The sequence below is a fragment of the Sabethes cyaneus genome, chromosome 2 (assembly GCF_943734655.1).
Source record: "Sabethes cyaneus chromosome 2, idSabCyanKW18_F2, whole genome shotgun sequence".
NCBI lineage: Eukaryota > Metazoa > Arthropoda > Insecta > Diptera > Culicidae > Sabethes > Sabethes cyaneus.
The window spans coordinates 121033901-121052616 of record NC_071354.1 but is presented as its reverse complement, the minus strand read 5'-3'; the positions used below and the strand labels follow the sequence as shown (position 1 = coordinate 121052616).

At 36.1% G+C, this 18716-nt stretch overlaps 1 protein-coding gene across 3 annotated transcripts in view; it reads left to right on the top strand.

Moving 5' to 3' along the window:
- LOC128734148 (muscle calcium channel subunit alpha-1) overlaps nucleotides 1–18716 on the top strand; it is a 1300390-nt gene that overhangs the window by 968522 nt on the left and 313152 nt on the right. The window lies entirely within an intron of this gene.

Below are 18716 nucleotides of genomic sequence, written 5' to 3'. Positions count from 1 at the left end.
AGATTTTAGAGCATTATTTGCGCTTAAAAAATCTTTAAAAAAAGACATGTTTTGAGATAATTCTCAATTTATGATTTTTATCACGTATTTGCAAAGCTTTCTCTTTAAGCGTAATTGTTTACTAAAAATACACTTAATTTACTACAATTTTTCATTTGACGTCATTTTCATAAAATAAATAAAATTTTTGAAAAAAAAACTACAAGATATACAGCCCTAAGGGTTGTACGAAAGGGTGACGTCATATCATTAGATCAAGGACTAATGTAAACTGCATTTCTGGAATATGTATGTTTATGAGAATCTGTTAGTCCCATTATTTAATTGAATTTTTAAAAGAGAAGAGCGAAATATTCAAATTCAATTCTTCATTGAATGCAATGGTGGCTTTCAAAATACGTGGACGGGGGTTCATAAGTACAAGGCCTGCAACCAATGAGACATAGTGATTTCCTTTAAAAATCACTTGTGTGCATCATAAAGGTTGAAATGGTAATGAATGGCCAGCCCACAGATTATTGTATTGAATATGATTATGCGTATTTTGACATGTTTCAATAATCTTAGTTTAACTCGCTTGTGGCCTATAAAAGGGCCATTGGTTATAATCAACATTAAAGCCAAAGCACATTCATTGCAAATATGGCACGTAAGTTAGTGGCGTCGATTCACTGTCTTTTGCTCCGAGAAGATTTTACTAGTTTACTTTCACAGCTTACCGCTTGTTACATAGCAGAAAATATGGCTCATACCCAAAGAGAGTCCTTATCCTCAAACCATCATAAAATAAATTCATACCTCCAATAACCCCCACATGCCAAATTTGGTTCCATTTGTTTGATGAGTTCTCGAGTTATGAGGAAATTTGTATATTATTTGTATGGCAGCCCCCCTCTTAAAGACGGGAGGGGTCCTAATTCACCATAGAAAAAATTCTTGCCTTCTGAAACCACCAAATGCCAAATTTGGTTCCATTTGCTTGATTAGTTCTCGAGTTTTGAGGAAATTTGTCTTTCATTTGTATGGGAGCCCCCCCTCTTACGCCCTCCATAAAATTGATCGCTAACCCCCCCGTAAAATTGCTGGTCATTTTATCTATCCAACGACATATAAAATGTTTAGTTTCGTTCAGTAGTTTAGTAGTTATTAGGGTAGTTGATCCAGTAGTTGTGGTAGTACCAATAGTTGCGCTACTATTCATTATTAATTCATATTTTCGTCACCGTAGCATTTTAGATAAAACAATTACATTCATTATATAAAACAGGTTATTAGAAGTATTGGTAGTTAGACTACACCGTTTAAAATTAAAGTATTATTTGCTAAAATGCCGATTTTCCAAAACCTAACGCGCAGTTGGAGCGCACAACTATAAGCGCTCATCTATAGTTTTGCTACGATGTTTTTTCACTTAGCAACCTAGCAATGTATATGGAATAACACAATTAAAGGAACATCAAACTTAATTAAGGAAACTTTAGCGCAACTGTTGGTACAATATAATTGAATCGGAAAATTCATTTTTTCTTTGTAAAGCTTCTCGTACAACGAAAGCAATTGTCTTGCCTTGTGACAAATACCTTGTATTTGATAAATTTATATCCCACCAGCATTAATTGAAGCATATACCTCAATAAACAAGCAAAATGAAGGTATATTGTGCTTAGTGGCGCAACTAATGGATCATCTACCCTAGCAGTGCTGTTAATATTCATCAGCATAGCGTTCAAACTTCTAGGTTATCAGTCTACCTTGCATTGAAAATCTGCTTGCTTTGATCAAACGTACATAATAACTAAATGCAGCAAGCATGAACTTCATGCACGAGAATATACAATATCAGACACATTCCAGCGTTACGAGACACCATGAGCAACCGTTTTTTCGAAACAAATTTGTTCATATTTTACCAACAGTCTGACGAATATCTTTCAAAATAGGTGTTTTGGGATGCTATTTAGTAGTACTTTCTCAATACGAGGGCGAAATATTTATTATAATAAGCATCATTGAATAGTGGCGGAATACTTTTCGTTACGGGACACCATCGCAGAAAATGCGTATTCTGAACATGATTCAAACATTTGCAAAACTCTGCTCTCTTTCAAGTTTTTCAAAGTCGACATGTTCCGAAAATTTTTAGCTGAAGGCAGCCTGAAACTCAAACTGTAAAAGTATATTCAGGTTTTTGGTTTAGTTTTTAAGATATAATAAAAATCACTTCGTTACGGGACACCATGCGCTGTTGGGCAAACGGTATTCTGCAAATGGTGTCCCGTAACGAAAAAAGTAAACTGCATTATATGGTTTATTTTCTCTAGATTTCTGTTCAGGCCGTCATATTTTTTATATCTGGTTTATATTCACTATATTTTGTAACAATAGTGTACTGATTTGGTGTGTTATAATCTGGTAATGAAACATAAGTAACGAAGTACATGTAAGGTAAAGTTTACTTCCAGGTAAAGAGAAATACCCATGTGAGAACTATACTGAAGTATTATAATGAAATGCTTGCCTAATCTTAGGGTTTGGACACATTAGTAATTAAAATGTAGGGGCTGTGCATTAATTATGTAACGAGTTTTCCCCATTGTTGACTAATCGCCCCCTCCCCCTATGTAAGATTTTGCATGATTTTGACCAAAATAACAAAATTCAAAAATTTTATTTGAAAAAATTTAAAACGGCAAATAAGGTTCGTCTTGATGCGAAAGGTATGCTTTATTTGCGCTGCACGCCAAAATGGTATTAAATAGCAAATATTCGAAAATTAGGTATTTTGTTTTACTTCAGACGTATCAGTTAACGTATCATAACGCATAAATTTAAAAGTTTTTAAGCAACTCTACTATTTCATGCAACATTAACAACTCATGTTGCGAACTATAACTATAACATAAGTTGCTATAGAAGACTAATTTTGCCAATTCTTCAAAATAACTTTGTTGAACTTGCAAATTATTCGACGTAGGGGTAGGGGATAAAACAGTTATATAAAATATAAAAAAATAAAACAGTTGAAAAGGGTCATGAAAACTTTCAAAAACGAAACGCTAAAAAAAAGTAGCTAAAAATGATGCCGTTCGAAGTACGACACTTACTATGCATCTTGCAAGCTAAAAAATGTTCTCTGGGCTAGGCTGTCTTGCTAGTGTGCTAAAAAAGCTGACTAAACAACTTTCAGAAACGGAATTCCAAATTTTTAGTCTATTCAAGTATTTTATTGATAAAGTATTGAAGTAAGTCGAAAACGGCGTTAGGTATAAATGTCTTTAAGACTTAATCCTTCTTATTTATCGAGAGACTTTCTTTCTTTTTCATTAACTTATTTTTGTTTTCGGGTATAGTGGGTTGTTAGCCTCAGGTCCCTATCTCACTGACGTGGCTGCCACCTTAAGGTGGGAGGAAGCCACTCTGTCCCCTTCACTGTTAGCCTACAGTAACCGAGATTGCGTACCCCAGCCGGCAACACGTGGACGTAGGGGTAGAAGTTAGTAAACAGAGGTTATGGAATGCACATGTTCACCCTTTGCCTGGAGCCACCCTTTGTCGAGAGACTCTGCAGCTAGTTATTAAAGTACAAAACAATTAGGTTGATTTGTCTATTTTGGATAGGCTTTACGCGTACTTTATTTTGGTTACTTCTATTTGATTTTCCGGTAAATGTCCAAAATAACGTACGCGCAACGTCTGCCCAAAATAGATAAATCACTCTACGGGGCTTGTACAACGATCCTACTGAGTTTGGCAGCACCATCCAGTCGAGATTCGAACATACGACGACTGGTATCATACCTCGTTAGGTATTACTCATCAGGCATCACACCTTTTTTGCGGTGTCCACCTTTCATATAATGTGTCCATTTTTCTGTACAATGTCTAAAAAATATGATTACTAGGTAATGTTTTTGATGTTAAAGTATAAGTTTTGAACAAAATTTAGTAGTAGTATGGCTATATCAAACAGAGATACTTGTGTAGATATTGAATTTTAATCTTGAGGTGCCCGTCTTTACCGCACATTCCCTAATATTACAATATATTATTATATTGTAATCATATTTATACATACTTATAGTAAATACATATTTACTTGCATTCGGTCATCAAAATAATAGATTTGTTATCGTCGAAAAAGATTAGTTGAAACATGATGTGATAAGTGCTTTTTCATTCAATTACTTTTTGCGTTAAACAAAACGTTACGGGACACCATTTTGAAGCACCTATTTTATTTTACATAGAAATGCTTATCAAAAGTCAAGCACAGCGCGATTTTGATTGTACATATATGATTAAAGAAAATCCATAGTTTCAAAAAATTCGGATTTAAATTCTCTGGTATATGGAAATAAATGCAAAATTTTCGTTACGGGACACCATTATAAAAGTACCTGTTTTTAAAGGCCGCTTATCTGGAAAATGCTTTCATTTTTCAAAAAACTCTGTATGAACAAAATGTTACCCTAGTAATGAAACATGTTTTGACGATATACAGTTTTAAATTATTTTGGCTTAAAACTATTGACAGAGAATTAATTGCAGCCTTGCCTAAATGATGAAAAAATCTATATTGTTAACCTCCCACTTGCAAAGTGCATTTTAGCATGAATTGTCAATAAACAATATGACAATTCAGGATTTTTGTAAGCTTTATAGTATGTTTGAACATACTACATACAAATATTTTTAATATTACTACTTTCAAAATTGCTCTCATGGGATAGATGCGCTTGGAATGTGTCATCAGCGCCCTGTGATATTGTAACAAACTGATATTCACGTTTGAGCAGTGAAAATCAATAAAAAAAATTTATGTTGTTATTTAGCATCTATTGCGTTCAGCTGTTGGACATAAGATTTTTCTTTTCATTTACTGCATTTAAAATTGTTTTTTTCCTGAAGTGAATATCACCTTGTGGATTTGAAAATCACTTTCTCCTGTTCTATTTTCTCGATATATTGAACTTGTATACTACGATGAAAATCACTGTGCAGTTGTACATACCTAATAAAACCTGTGGACTAGTTAATGACGCCGTTCAAAATGAAACCCCATAATTCTTCTGGGATGGAAAGTACTTTCCCAGTCGTATAATCCTTTAGACCATGTGGTAGATCTACAAATTCGCTTATTTCTTTATAAGCTGACCGGCTATTCAAGATAAGGAGATTAGCTTCCGTATCGTCTTCCTTTGTCTTTTCTCCTTTGAGAATGTTACTAGTTTCTGGTCTATGTGCCCGCTGCTCAAGGCTTCCTTGAAGTCTTTAAATTCTGGCCCTTTGTTGTTTTCGTGTGCTTCGTCTGTGCTAAAATCGATATTCTCGAGTTCGTCCATGCGTGGATCCCAACTAGATGCCTGCTTTTTAGAACGTGTACTGGCTCTCCCTGTGTTATCGGATGTTTGATTTGGTGTTTTTGATCATTCTGCCGTCGTTCTAGAAGTTTTTACTGTCGTGTGACGATAGCCACATTTGTTGACCCCGTTTCCTGCGGTAGCAGTGACAGAAAGTCTGCTACGATGTTGTCCCGGCCTTGTTTGTATCGAATGTCGCACTCTAGGCCTTGTATTTATTTATTTATTTATTTATTTATTTCCATTTGGCCGGCCGCCAGCACAGCTAGGGCTATATGGGCCGTTTGTTGATTAAAACTAGATACAATATTATAAATACCTAAATACTACTAACATAATTTTCAAGTACCTAACCTAATAATAATATAATAAGATTTTTCACATATTTACATTTTTTGATAGTTGTTTTTGAATTAAAGTAAATTAATTAGTTGGTTATGTTTATATAAGATCATACAAATCAGTCTCTTTCATAAATCGAATCACATTTTTAATATTTGCTAGATTATCTTTAAGAGTATCAACACCTTGAATAGATAGTTTTTTTTTTTAATGGCTGAATATTTGGAACAGTGGTTGAATATATGCTTGACAGATATTATTTGTTTACAGGAATCACAAATTGGAGGGTCTTCTCTTGTATCTTTAGACATTAGATGGGAATGCGTATAGTTAGTGTGGCCTAATCGTAATCTAGTCAAAACTACCGCGTCTCTTTTTCCAAGTGAATTTACACAAGGCCAAGGGGACGTTGAATCCCGAATTTGTCGATATTTGTTGTCTGTAGTGTTAATCCATTTATCTTCCCATACTTGAGACACTATAAATTTCGAGTAGTTCTTAAAATCTTTTGCCAATATATCGCCCTCTGGAATGGGTTGGAGCAATGCTTCTTTTGCCGCATTGTCTGCAGTTTCATTTCCATGAATGCCGATATGACTCGGTACAAAATAGAATTTAATTAGTTTGGACTTTTGGTGGCATTTGGAAACATTGTCGAAAATGTTTTGTATTAAGGGGTGATTGAAAAAAGGGTCAGAGAGAGCTAACAGGGAACTTAGAGAATCTGTTATTATAGCATATTTGTCAAAATTACTGGATATTATTTGGTCAGTAGCATTTAAAATCGCAGTGAGCTCAGCATTATAAACTGAGGAGTTGTCTGGAAGTCTAAATTTGAATATTTCTTTTGTATTTTCGTTATAAGTTGCACAGGAAGTAATAGAGTTAGATTTGGATCCATCAGTAAAAATAAATTGATAATCCTTGTTTTTGTGAAGCATTCGACGGTACAAAGATTTGTACACGTTAGGATTTGTACTATTTTTCGGGTATGCACTTTGTTCAATATTAATATTAAGTTCAGGAAGGAACCACGAAGGGGTTTCTCCAAGATATTCTATTTTTATTTTAGGTAGTTGTAGGTTAAGACTATCCAATATTCGGGTACATTTCGAGAGGAAAGTTTGGCTTTTTATGGGAGAGTTTATCGATGACTGTTGAAATGATTCTAACATAGGATGGGACTGATTACGTAGGATTCTGCACGTTTGAAATAAAACGTGCTTTTCCCTTCTTGTATTCAAGGGTAGAAAATCAGTGTCAACTAAAATACTGATAACCGGTGAAGAACGAAACGCTCCACTTGCTAATCGTAAGCTTTGATGGTGTACGGGTTCCAAGGATTTCAAAAGTCTGGATGATGCCGAGGAATATATACAGTCACCGTATTCTAAACGTGACAGCACAAGCGAGTTGTGTAATTTGATTAGTGTTTTTCGATCTGAGCCCCATTTAATGTTGGATAATGTTTTAATGATATTCATAGCTTTTAAGGAACTTTTCTTCACTTGCTTAATGTGAGTACGCCACGACAATCTTTTATCGAAAATCATTCCAAGAAACCTTGCTTCTTCAACCTCTTGGATATTTTCATTATTAATGTGAAACTTCACACTTGTGCTATGTTTTTTCCTTCTACAAAAATGTATGCAAGAAGTTTTAATTATTGATATTCTGAATCCATGGTCGGAAAGCCATTGCTGCATTTTATTAATCGTTGATTGCATTCTCTTTTGTATTGATTTAAGGAAGTTTGATGACATATACAAAACTATGTCATCAGCATAAAGCAGAATTTTACATTTAGAATCTATTTACTTAGTGATATCATCAATCGCCAGAAGAAACAACGTCACACTAAGAACGGCTCCCTGAGGTATGCCATTTTCCAGATCGTATACAGATGATAAAGTGTTTCCTTGCAGTACTTGAAATTTACGATTTTCGAGAAAATTTTTTACGAAACTATGCATATTTCCATCTTTTCCTATGAATTTTAATTTATTTAAAATTTGTCGTCGCCACGTTAGGTCATAAGCCTTCTCTAGATCGAAGAAAATAGCGTAGGTGTGTTGTTTTCTTAGAAAAGCTGCTTGTATATCGGATTCAAGGATAGTTAGACTGTCAATAGTAGATCGTCCTCGGCGAAATCCGAATTGATAGTCGGATAGAATTTTGTTTGACTCTATATACCATATTAACCTTTTGTTTACAATTCTTTCAAGAAATTTACAAAGACAACTTGTTAAGGATATTGGGCGATAGTTGGATGTCATGGAAGGATCTTTATTTGGTTTTAGAATGGCAATCAATATAGAGAGGCGCCATTCGTTTGGGAACACTTTTTGTGTCCATATTCGATCATAAAATCGTAATAGATATGACTTAGCAGCTTGAGGCAAATGTTTCAACATTTCGTAATGAATCATATCTATTCCTGGTGAGGATCCTTTTGTCATATGCAAAGCAGATTGAAATTCAAGTAAAGTTAACGGTTTGTTATAAAAGTCACTGTTATCTGTGATTAAATAAGAAGCATTAGTGGTAGACACCAATCCAATCTAATAACATTCCTAAAACATCATGATTCTATCATATCGAACACTACTGATATTGTCGAGCTTCTAGGAAAGCACTTTTCACAAGTAAAAAATTAAAAAAAATTATTCTCCATCATTTCAAAGACAGTGTTCGATATGATAGAATCATGATGTTTTAGGAATGTTATTAGATTGGATTGGTGTCTACCACTAATGCTTCTTATTTGTTTCCAAACACGAGATTGAGGGACATTTGAATCTATTGACGCTACCATTTTTCTCCAAGACTGCTTGCTATGATATCGAATAAGAGCCCTTGTTTTTGACTTTAGTATTTTGTACTTCATTTCATTTTCAGTTGTAGGGTGTTTTTTGAAGAAATTCAGACTGTGAGCTCTGTCTTTGACTGCTTTCGAAATTGTATCATTCCACCAAGGAACAGACTTACGTCCAACTTTACATGAAGATTTTCTAATTGATTGATTTGCTGCATTTATTATCGAGTTGACTATGTGAGCATTTTGATCATCAATCGATTTGTTAAAAAAGTCTTCGTCAAACTTTACAAGATTTGAGAAATTTTCTTAATTGGCTGTCTTAAGTATCCAATGGGGCCGTTTTTCATCTATTATGTGGGTGCTGAGAGGAGATATGAAAACAGGATAGTGGTCGCTATTACACGTATCATTATGAACATTCCATGAGAAGAAAGTACTTAAGGAAGCTGAACAAATCGTTAGATCAATACAAGTTTCGTTACCATTAGTAGGATTAAGACGTGTCCCTTTCCCATCATTGAAGATGTTCAGATCAAATTGTGCTATCAAGTTTGCAATCATTTTACCGCGAGTTGAGGTGAATTTCGACCCCCTTTTGTAATTATGAGCGTTAAAATCACCGAGGACAATGAACGGCTTCGGTAATTGTTCAATCAAATGTGTAAGATCATTATACATAATATGTTCATTTGGAGGCAGATAAAGGTTGCATAGAACGAACTTAATTGGATATAAAATTTCGACAATAACAGCTTGCAATCGTGTATCGACATTTACACTGCGTGAGATAAAATTAGACCTGACTAACGTCAACACTCCGCCACGTGCTCTATCGTTATCAGATGTGAAGTCACATCTGTAAAGATCAAAGTTGCGAAAAGAAGCTGCATTGCTATGTTTAAGGTGTGATTCTTGTAAACACATTATCATTGGATGATACTGAGAATCCAAGATCTTGATTTCCTGAAAGCTATTATAAAAACCATTGCAGTTCCATTGCATGATCGAGTTTTTACAATCCATCACTGGAGAGGGAGAAATCATGATCAGATGATTCGCTAGAACCGCTCAAGGATAACTGAGTACCTCTCATTCTTTTGGAATCATGCTCATATTCGTTGAGTTCCTTAGAGCATTGAGAGAGGGGGCGAGAAATCTTTTTTACTTGGTATTCCATACTAGTTACTTCATTCCTATCATCTGCTAATAAGCGAGTGTTCATTTTACTTGTCTCTGTGGACTGAGAATCTGTTTGCGGTAGCGGTGAGATATGGTTCTCTGAAGAAATCTTTAGTCTATTCTCTATGGGATTTGAGTTCTCTACCTGATTATTCTTAAGTACTTCACTGTAAGTACGAATGTTGTCAGGAAATCTAATTATATACAATTGACGAGCTTCTCTAATACTGACATTTTCTGTTACCTTGATTCGCGTTATCTCTTGTTCAGCTTCGTATACCTTACATTTATTTGACCATGATGCATGATCTGAGGAACCGCAATTCCTACAGATTGTTTTTCCTGAACAAACGTCGGATTTGTGTCCTACCTGGCAACAATTACCACAAACCTCTTCTTTTGAACAAAATTTAGATGAATGACCAAAGAACTGGCACCGGTAGCACCTCATCGGTCTTGGGATGAACAGACGAACATTAAGAACATGGTATCCAACTTTAACGCTTTCGGGAATTCCGGTGGACTTGAACGTGAGAATGAAACTGTTTGTAGGAAGCAATTTTCCGTCTTTCTTTCTCTTCATGACTTCAACGCTGCAAACACCCTGTTCTTGAAGATCCTCCATGATTTCCTCTTCCGTGGCGTATCTCAGGTCTGCGCATGTTATAATTCCCTTCGTCTGGTTCAACTTGGCACTCTCTTCAACGGAAATATCCATGTCAAACAACTTCTTGCAACGGAGAAGCTGATTGGCCTGGTTAATGCTTTTAGTTTTGACCAAAAGCGCTCCATCCCTTAGTTTAATGACGTTCAGTGGTTCTCCGCAGATGATTTTGATCCCTTTATTGATAAAAACTGGACTAACTTTCTCGAAAGTCCCATCTTTGACGTCCATACTTTTGATGGTTACGAATTTAGGACCTTCCCGGTGGCCCTCAAGCTTGGGAAGCGTATCTGTTACTTTTTTCTTATTACCACCTCCCTTTGGAGGGGCCATTTTGTTAAAAAAGATCCTTTTTTGTTAATACGGTTGTGTACACGGTTTTTAAAGAAGAAAAAACAATAGAGAGTAACTCACTTCTGAGTGATATCGAGAGAAAGATATAAAGACTTTAATAACTATCGATTATTCCAATGAGAACACTAGAAAAACCCGATTTAATCCACCTAGTGGTGAAAGGAACCTTTGTTATACGGTCTTACTTGCTATTTGAGATAGAAATCGACACGTCTTCGGAACATAATTCATCTATTGGTTAACGTTGCGTAGTGCCTAAATTACTGAGTAAGGGTAAGTTGGTTGTTACTAATTTGAGTAAGTGCAAGTAAAAGCAGGTTGTAACAGGAAATATTATTCTTTAACATATACATTGCGTAGTAAAGGTCTAGTTTATAGGTTTTTGAACTATGCATAAATTCCTGTAATGTCATTCTTTTTGATTGACATCAATAAAGTTTTCTTGAATAAATTTCATCAATTTTTATTAACCTTCGGTTACTCACACTGTTGAATTTTGTACAACACGTGTAGGTTTTTGAGGTTTTGCTATATTGTTATAAAGTTACAAATCGCTGTTTAACTAACGTATATTTTTCAATTACCTTGTTATGAGCAAAATGTCATAATTATTCAATGCATTAATACTTTAAATTGTTGGGAAAATAGATCAGCATAAACTGACATCACAGAAACGAAGCAATCAGCATGTGAGGTGTACCGCAATTGACCCCAACTGGAATTTTCTCTCGTTTCTTCATATGGAAAAATGGTGTCTGTATGCAGCAAAACTATCAGCAAATGTAAAATGTTTAAAATGTATCCGTCTGCTGGTAGTCGAGTAATTCGGAGTCAAAATTAAGGCATTTCTTCTAATCAAAGTTCTACAGTACCTAAACAAACAAACATAGAGGTATACTATGTTCAGTGTATTTTTACTATTTGCACAATTTTGTAATACATGAAAAAGTCATACAACAATTACAAAAAGAGCTAAAATAGAAAATACTGATTTTACAAATTCATATTCAATAAATAAGATTTTTCTATCTTCGCTGAAGAGATAGAGGGTTACTGTCTTCAGCAAAATTTCTTGTAATAATATGCTCTATAACTTTGCAGAACACATCAATGTGTTATATTGAAACTGAAGAAAAACAATTTTTTTATTTCACTTTTAGGGATTATTTTTTGATTTAGGGATTAATCAAAATTTAAATTGCACCAGACGATCGAATTTTCAATTTCAAGAAATTCCTCCAAAGGTTCCATAAACCTAAAACCAAGTTTTCCCAGTCAAAACTCTAGTGCGCATGTCTTTTTGGCTTTGGGCCATTGTGCGCGCGAGTAACCGTATTACAAAAGTTGGCGCGAGTGTTGGAGGGTTAATATCTTTTGATCGGCAAAACCAATTCTTCTGAAATTTTGCAGATATATTTGCAACATTAAAATCTCTAATTTGATGCAAAAATAATTCAAACTAGATAAATCATCTTAGATGAAATGGTTATAAATTATTGTAAATTTTTATGTGTTGTATTCAATTGCTCATAACTTTCAAATTAAACGTCCAATCGAAAAACAAATCAATAGTGATCTATTAGGCTATGTTACCTTTCAAATGAGACTAATAGCGCATAAGTCGGTTTACCCATCTCTAAGAAACAGGCGATAATTATTACCTTGTCAAAACAGGTTTTTTAAAGATAACTTTTAAACTACTTGTTTGTTTTCAATACAATTTACCCGAAAAATTTAGCGTTAACAAGAGCTTTCATTCAATACCAAGATCGTTGAAATCAGTCATTTGGTTCCGGAGAAAATCGTGTCACGTAATTTTCACGTTTTTACTTATAACTTTTAAACGAAATGTCGGACCTCGAAACAATTCAATAGTGATATACTAGGCAATAATACCTTTCAAACAAAAGTAATTGCGAACAAATCGGTTCAGCCATCTCCGAGAAACAGGCGATAGAAAAGTTGCGCCCCGCACATACATACACACATACACACACACACACACACAGACATTGCTCAGTTCGTCGAACCCTGTCGATTGGTATATGTGGCTCGGCCCTCCGGGCCTCGGATCAATTTCGTGTTTTTCGACCAATTCCTAAACCTTTGTTATAGTATAACAAAGGTAAAAACGTCTTGATCGAACGAGAGTTCAACTGTGACTGTCTAGGCCTTGTAATTTCAATCGTAGTCGAGTAAGTGTTGGCGAAGTCTCTTTTAAATGCCAAAGTGATACTAGTGGGCGGTGGTCGTTGTATACGATAAACCTTTGCCCGTAGATGTAGTGTCTAAAACGATTTACTGCCCAGCAGACTATTGCTAACAATTCCTTTTCGATTATATGATCTACGTTCCGCTTCTAATAACCCTCTGCTAGCATAGGCTATTGGTTTATCAGTCGATTTCTCGTTCGAAAGTACAACCCCGATGGCATGCTCGCTTGCATCTGTTGTGATGACAAATGTGTGCTTATAATTTGGTCTTACTAATAATGGTTCTGACGTTAAAAAGTTTTCCAATTTTTCGAATGCATTTTCACAGTTTGTTGTCCATACGAATTTAGTATTTTTCTTTAGCAACTCGTTTAATGGTTTTCTAGTTTCAGCTATTTTTGGGATAAATTTGCCATAAAAATTTACGGTTCCTAAGAATGATCGAACTTCCCTAACTGTCTTTGGTACCGCCATTTTTCTGATCGATTTTATATTATCGTCTGTAGGTCGAACACCTTTGTTGTCGATAATGTGTCCTAAATATTTTATTTCTGTTTTCAAAATTTGACACTTAGCGGGCTTCAATTTTAGATTGTGACGCCGCATGGCCTCTAACACTTTGCATAAATTCTCATTATGTTTATCTTTAACCCTAGAGCGGTCGCGTTAAAAAAAGTTACGCAAGCGGTCGCGTCGTGTACTGAGTACACGGCGAATAATACTGCCTATATCTCAGGACTGGCATGAGATAGAAGGTTGCGGCTTTCGACAAAATTGTTTATCTATTTAAGACGCATCTGGAAACGAACAATAAAGTTTGAGAACTGATTCGCTAGATGGCGCAAATGGCGACCAAAATAAATGATTCTGCAATCTCGATACTAGAGTCCCTAATATCTCGGGACTGAGAAGAGATAGGAGGTTGCTGTCTTTGGCAAAGTTGTTTATCTGGACGAGATCAATCTGACTGCGGACAACAAAATTCGAAACTGATACGATAGATGGCGCTTATAATGAGCATATTAATTTTTTTGGAATATCTCAGAGTCGTGACGAGTCGTGTTCTACAAAGTTATTTGTTCGAACAAGACACATTTTGGTAATGCATAACAAAGTTTTAAATTGTCTCACGCATGTGGTTAAATTATAATTTTATGATGATATCTCATGACCATGATACGATAGAAGGTTGCGGTTTTTGACAAAGTTGTGTGTCTAGACAAGACGAATTTGAAAATGATCGGTTAAGTTCGGAACTGTCCCGTTAGATGTCGCAGTTGGTAAAATCATATTTTTTTTGCGATATCTCAGCTTATGTCGATTAAACGGTAAAATGGCTTATCTGGTCTGGAAAAGAACACCAAAATGTTTGCAAATAGTATTTTCTTGGCGATTTTCCCAAAACAGAGTTTGTGAATTATCGACAATGTTGACAAACTGAATAATACACATCTCATCTCACCTAGAGATACATGATACTTATTCAACTTACCCAAGTAGCACACTTACGATACTTTTATTTATATCAATTTATTAATGACTCACATTAGTTATATAACAATCAGGTGTATAGTTTTATAATGAGTATGTTATTAGGGAAGTTTGCTATGGTATGTTGAGGTAATGCTTTAAACATTAGAATGTTAGAGTTATGTTGACACTCACCATAAAACAATACAAAACAAGCTTTTGTTTATTTTATTTCCTGCTATGATAATGAGAATGAAAAATGTGCACTAGATTCTTAACAATCCTATAATATTCTTGTTACGGGCATTTTTACCATACAGGAAATAACACACACATAATACCGTGAAAGCACCTAATTCCGATCACCTAAGGCATGATTCATCTTTGAGTCCCTACTGAAAAATATAGCTTTGATATTTATTAACACTGTATATGTCTTTAGCAAGTATTTTCAATTATGTTTCATGGAAAAATACTAAAATACCTAAATTATTTACCGAAAGTTAAAAAAATGCATCATAGTATGATGCATCAGTGCACCTAATTCCGATCATCAATTATAAGGGGTGATTCTAATTCCGATCACAGGTGTATCTAATTCCGATCACGTCATAATGAGCTGTTAAAGCAAAAAACATTTGTCAACTCGTACCAAATGGATCTGAAATGTATTGCTTTTATGTAGTTTGACGACAATCCCCCTACCAGTCATCTTCTGCTTGCGTTAATGATCATTATTATCATTAGCTTAATATTCATAAAATTTGTGTACTCAAAAGATCGACAAGCGGATTATAAAACTTTCCTCTTCTTTTATCTTTGTTCAACTGTTACAATTACAATAAAATTGGGTCACTTCGACGTTTTCATAAAGCTTTGATCATAAATAATAGTAAAAATCAAATCAGAAAGGTTGTGTTCCAGACATGACCGTGTAGTTGGTGTAGAACTACATGAGGCTGGTTTTCGCGAAGAAACCTCGAATATTAAAGAAAACTTTTTACACCATATTGGTATATGTGTAGCGTAAAATAGCGTAAAGTGAGAAAAAATAAACAATACAATAATAATATTATCTTGCTGTACCGTATTTATGGCAGGTGAGCTATTTTGTGATATCAAAAACGAATATTTTTACCAGTGCCATAATCGGAGTATTTCAGTATAGAAATTTGCCTCACGCATAAGTTCTAGGAGAAAACTTAAGTCTTCAAAATAATATGTTATTGTTATTATAGTGAAAAAACACGTATTAATAAGATAGTTCATAACTGCGCTGTCGCTGACGCTTGTTTGCAGCGTTAGAAAAGCAAAACGTCTAAGCCTTTCAGTTGACCAGCAGCCACTGGTTTAATAACCCGATCAAATGAATATATCAAATTTATAACAGGATGAGTTCTAGATAGTAAGTATTTTATAACAAAGTCTCCTTTGCATTTTGTTATAAACTTGGTCTCGTTAGTAGTTGAAATAACTAAAATTGGGACAAAATTTGCTCAAGACATATCACAAATATATCAAATTATGATATAATTTTATCTAGTTTATATCCATATGAGTAACAAAAATTAGTATTCTGTCTTGCTGTATAACCAAATTGTGACAAAGGTAGAAACATTTATTACAAAGTTTGATTGAAATATCAACTTGAGCAACAATTCTGTAAGATTTTTGCTAGAATCATCTGATCAGGAAGCTAGACGTCACATGTTCGAATCGCGACTGAAAGAGTCAAAGGATTTGTAGCACAATTGTCCCGTATTCTTACAGGCTACGAAGTCTGTCGTATAAAAACAGGTCAAAATTCCAAATCAGAATGTAGCACCTAGGCTAAACTGTGCTTTGTAGTAAACAAAAAACACGCAAGTTTATTTTGCTTCTTTGTCTTGAATCAGCAGCAGCCACAAGCTTGATGCTTGTGAAGATGCAGAGGGTTCCCTGGTCTTTATTAGCAACAAGTATTGGACTAACATTCCTTCCCATCCCGCCAGGACCCGCATTCGGACGTGGCCGGCGTCTGTATTGATCAGCACGCAGGGACCTGATAAGGTTGCACAAAAAGGAACAGTGCGCTGTCCTAAGCATGCTTTTTCCAGCCATCATTTTGCAATTTTCATCGGTCCTGGTCAATAACGGAGTAGCAGCACACGGGCGGATCCTATGCTTGTGCCTATGCTTATGCTTGCTTATGCTAATCAGCACCAGCCACAAGTTTGGTATGTGTAATGGTCGTCCGTGCCTGGGAAGCAAGACCATCGTACGGAAAATGTACGGAGAATTTTTAGCTTGAAAGCTTTCGTTAATTTTCACTATTTAGCGATTGGCAAACAATCTTTTCAAGAAAGCCATACAACTGCTGCATCGTTTATGATCAAAATCCGTTTGAAATTGGAAGAGCTATTAGCGTTCAAAACTTTTCATTCTTTCGTGACGGTGGCTTAACTCCAAATTTTGGTTGACGCCTATGACGTAGATGACGTAAGACGTGGTCCTACGTCAAAAATTTCGATAATCCTACCATGTTATCATGTTGCAATCAATCCTAAAATCCAAATAGTAACTTCGTTAGCTTGCATTTTGCCAGTATATAACTTTGATATAGTGATCGGAATTAGAAGCAGAAAAAAATGATGTTCATAATTCCGATCAATTACTTTAATGGAATAAATTCCACAAATTCAGCATTTTTTCAGCCAAATTTGATACAGAACGATTATATATGCTTGTATCTATTAGTTATCATAGAATACCGAAGAAGGTAATATGTTTTCACGCTGCTATGATCTTAGCAAATTTGATCGTGCGCTTAGCACTTTGGCTAAGAAAATACATTTTGAGGGCGTTTTTTGCTTCTGCCTATCGAATTAAATTTATTTTGAAGTGCATGGTGCCCCAAAGGCAGTCATTTTTCAACAACTGACACATAAACACATAGCACAATAACTAAGCGTGCTCATTTACTACAGGTTTTGGCTCAATTTTCTAAAAATTGACCATTTAGGTTGAGTGATCGGAATTAGGAGCTGATCGCAATTATGTGCGGTCACGGTACAAGGAAAAAGAAAAGTATTCGAGTCCAATGAAAAAAGCAAGCTGTATACAAATGAGTATCAAGAGAGTGCACATCAGTTGTATTGTCGTATTAGCAAAACAAATAGTTTAGGTTTTATCATCACGCATACGGTAATAATCGTAAACATCAACGTTGCCATTAAGCCTGTCCGCCAAGTTGGCTCCGGGGCACGATGCTGGCCTAACAAGCCAGTCGTCGTATGTTCGAGTCTCGACTGGGCAGTGCCGCTGCAGAGTAAAAAGGATCTTTGCACTGACCCCGTGATTTTCCTGTACTCTAATAACCGGCAGCGGCTGGTAAACGGCTTGGTAATGCGTACCTTCGGTGCCTTGTGCACTGGGCATAAAATAGACCCCACAGTGGTTCACAGCCTCTTACCCAGCAACTCCTACCCCTACCTCCTCGTGGTACCAGCCGGGATACGAGCAACCTCGGTGGAGATCGGGTAACCAACCCCGGTGGAAACCAAGGTCGTATGCTGACAGGGGAGGAGGGCTCTTTCGAGCTACGTTGGCCCTCCGGCGATACTGTGGGGTTGGTTGCGGGCTTTGCAAGCCTGAACCACTAAAAAAAACCAAAGCAATGGACTCCGTAAGTAATAATAATAACTCTAATCGGAACAATCGGCAAAGACCCAGGCGACGAAAACGGACTAACGATTGGAAATTAGGAACATGGAACTGTCGGTCTCTAAATTTCCTCGGAAGTACTCACGTGCTTTCTAAAGAAGTGAAGAGCCGCAAGTTCGACATCGTAGCGCTGCAGGAGGTATGCTGGAAAGGAACGATGGTACGTACGTATAGAGTTGGTCATACCATCTACCAGAGCTGCGGCAATACACACGAGCTGGGTACAGCTTTTATAGTAATGGGCGAGATGCAGAAGCGGGTGATCGGGTGGTGGCCGATCAACCCCCGAATGTGCAGATTAAGAATCAAGGGCCGATTCTTCAATATAAGCAAAATTAACGTGCACGGCCCTCACCTCGGAAGTACCGATGATGACAAAGACGAATTCTACGCGCAGCTGGAGCGTGAATACGACCGCTGCCCAAGGCATGATGTCAAAATTATCATCGGGGACTGTAATGTAACCTCCAGGTTGGTCAGGAGGAGGAATTCAAACCGGTGATTGGACGGTACAGCGCCCACCCGCAAACGAACGAAAACGGCCTAAGACTTGTCGACTTCGCCGCCTCCAAGAACATGGCCATACGTAGTACCTTCTTCCAGCATAACCTCTA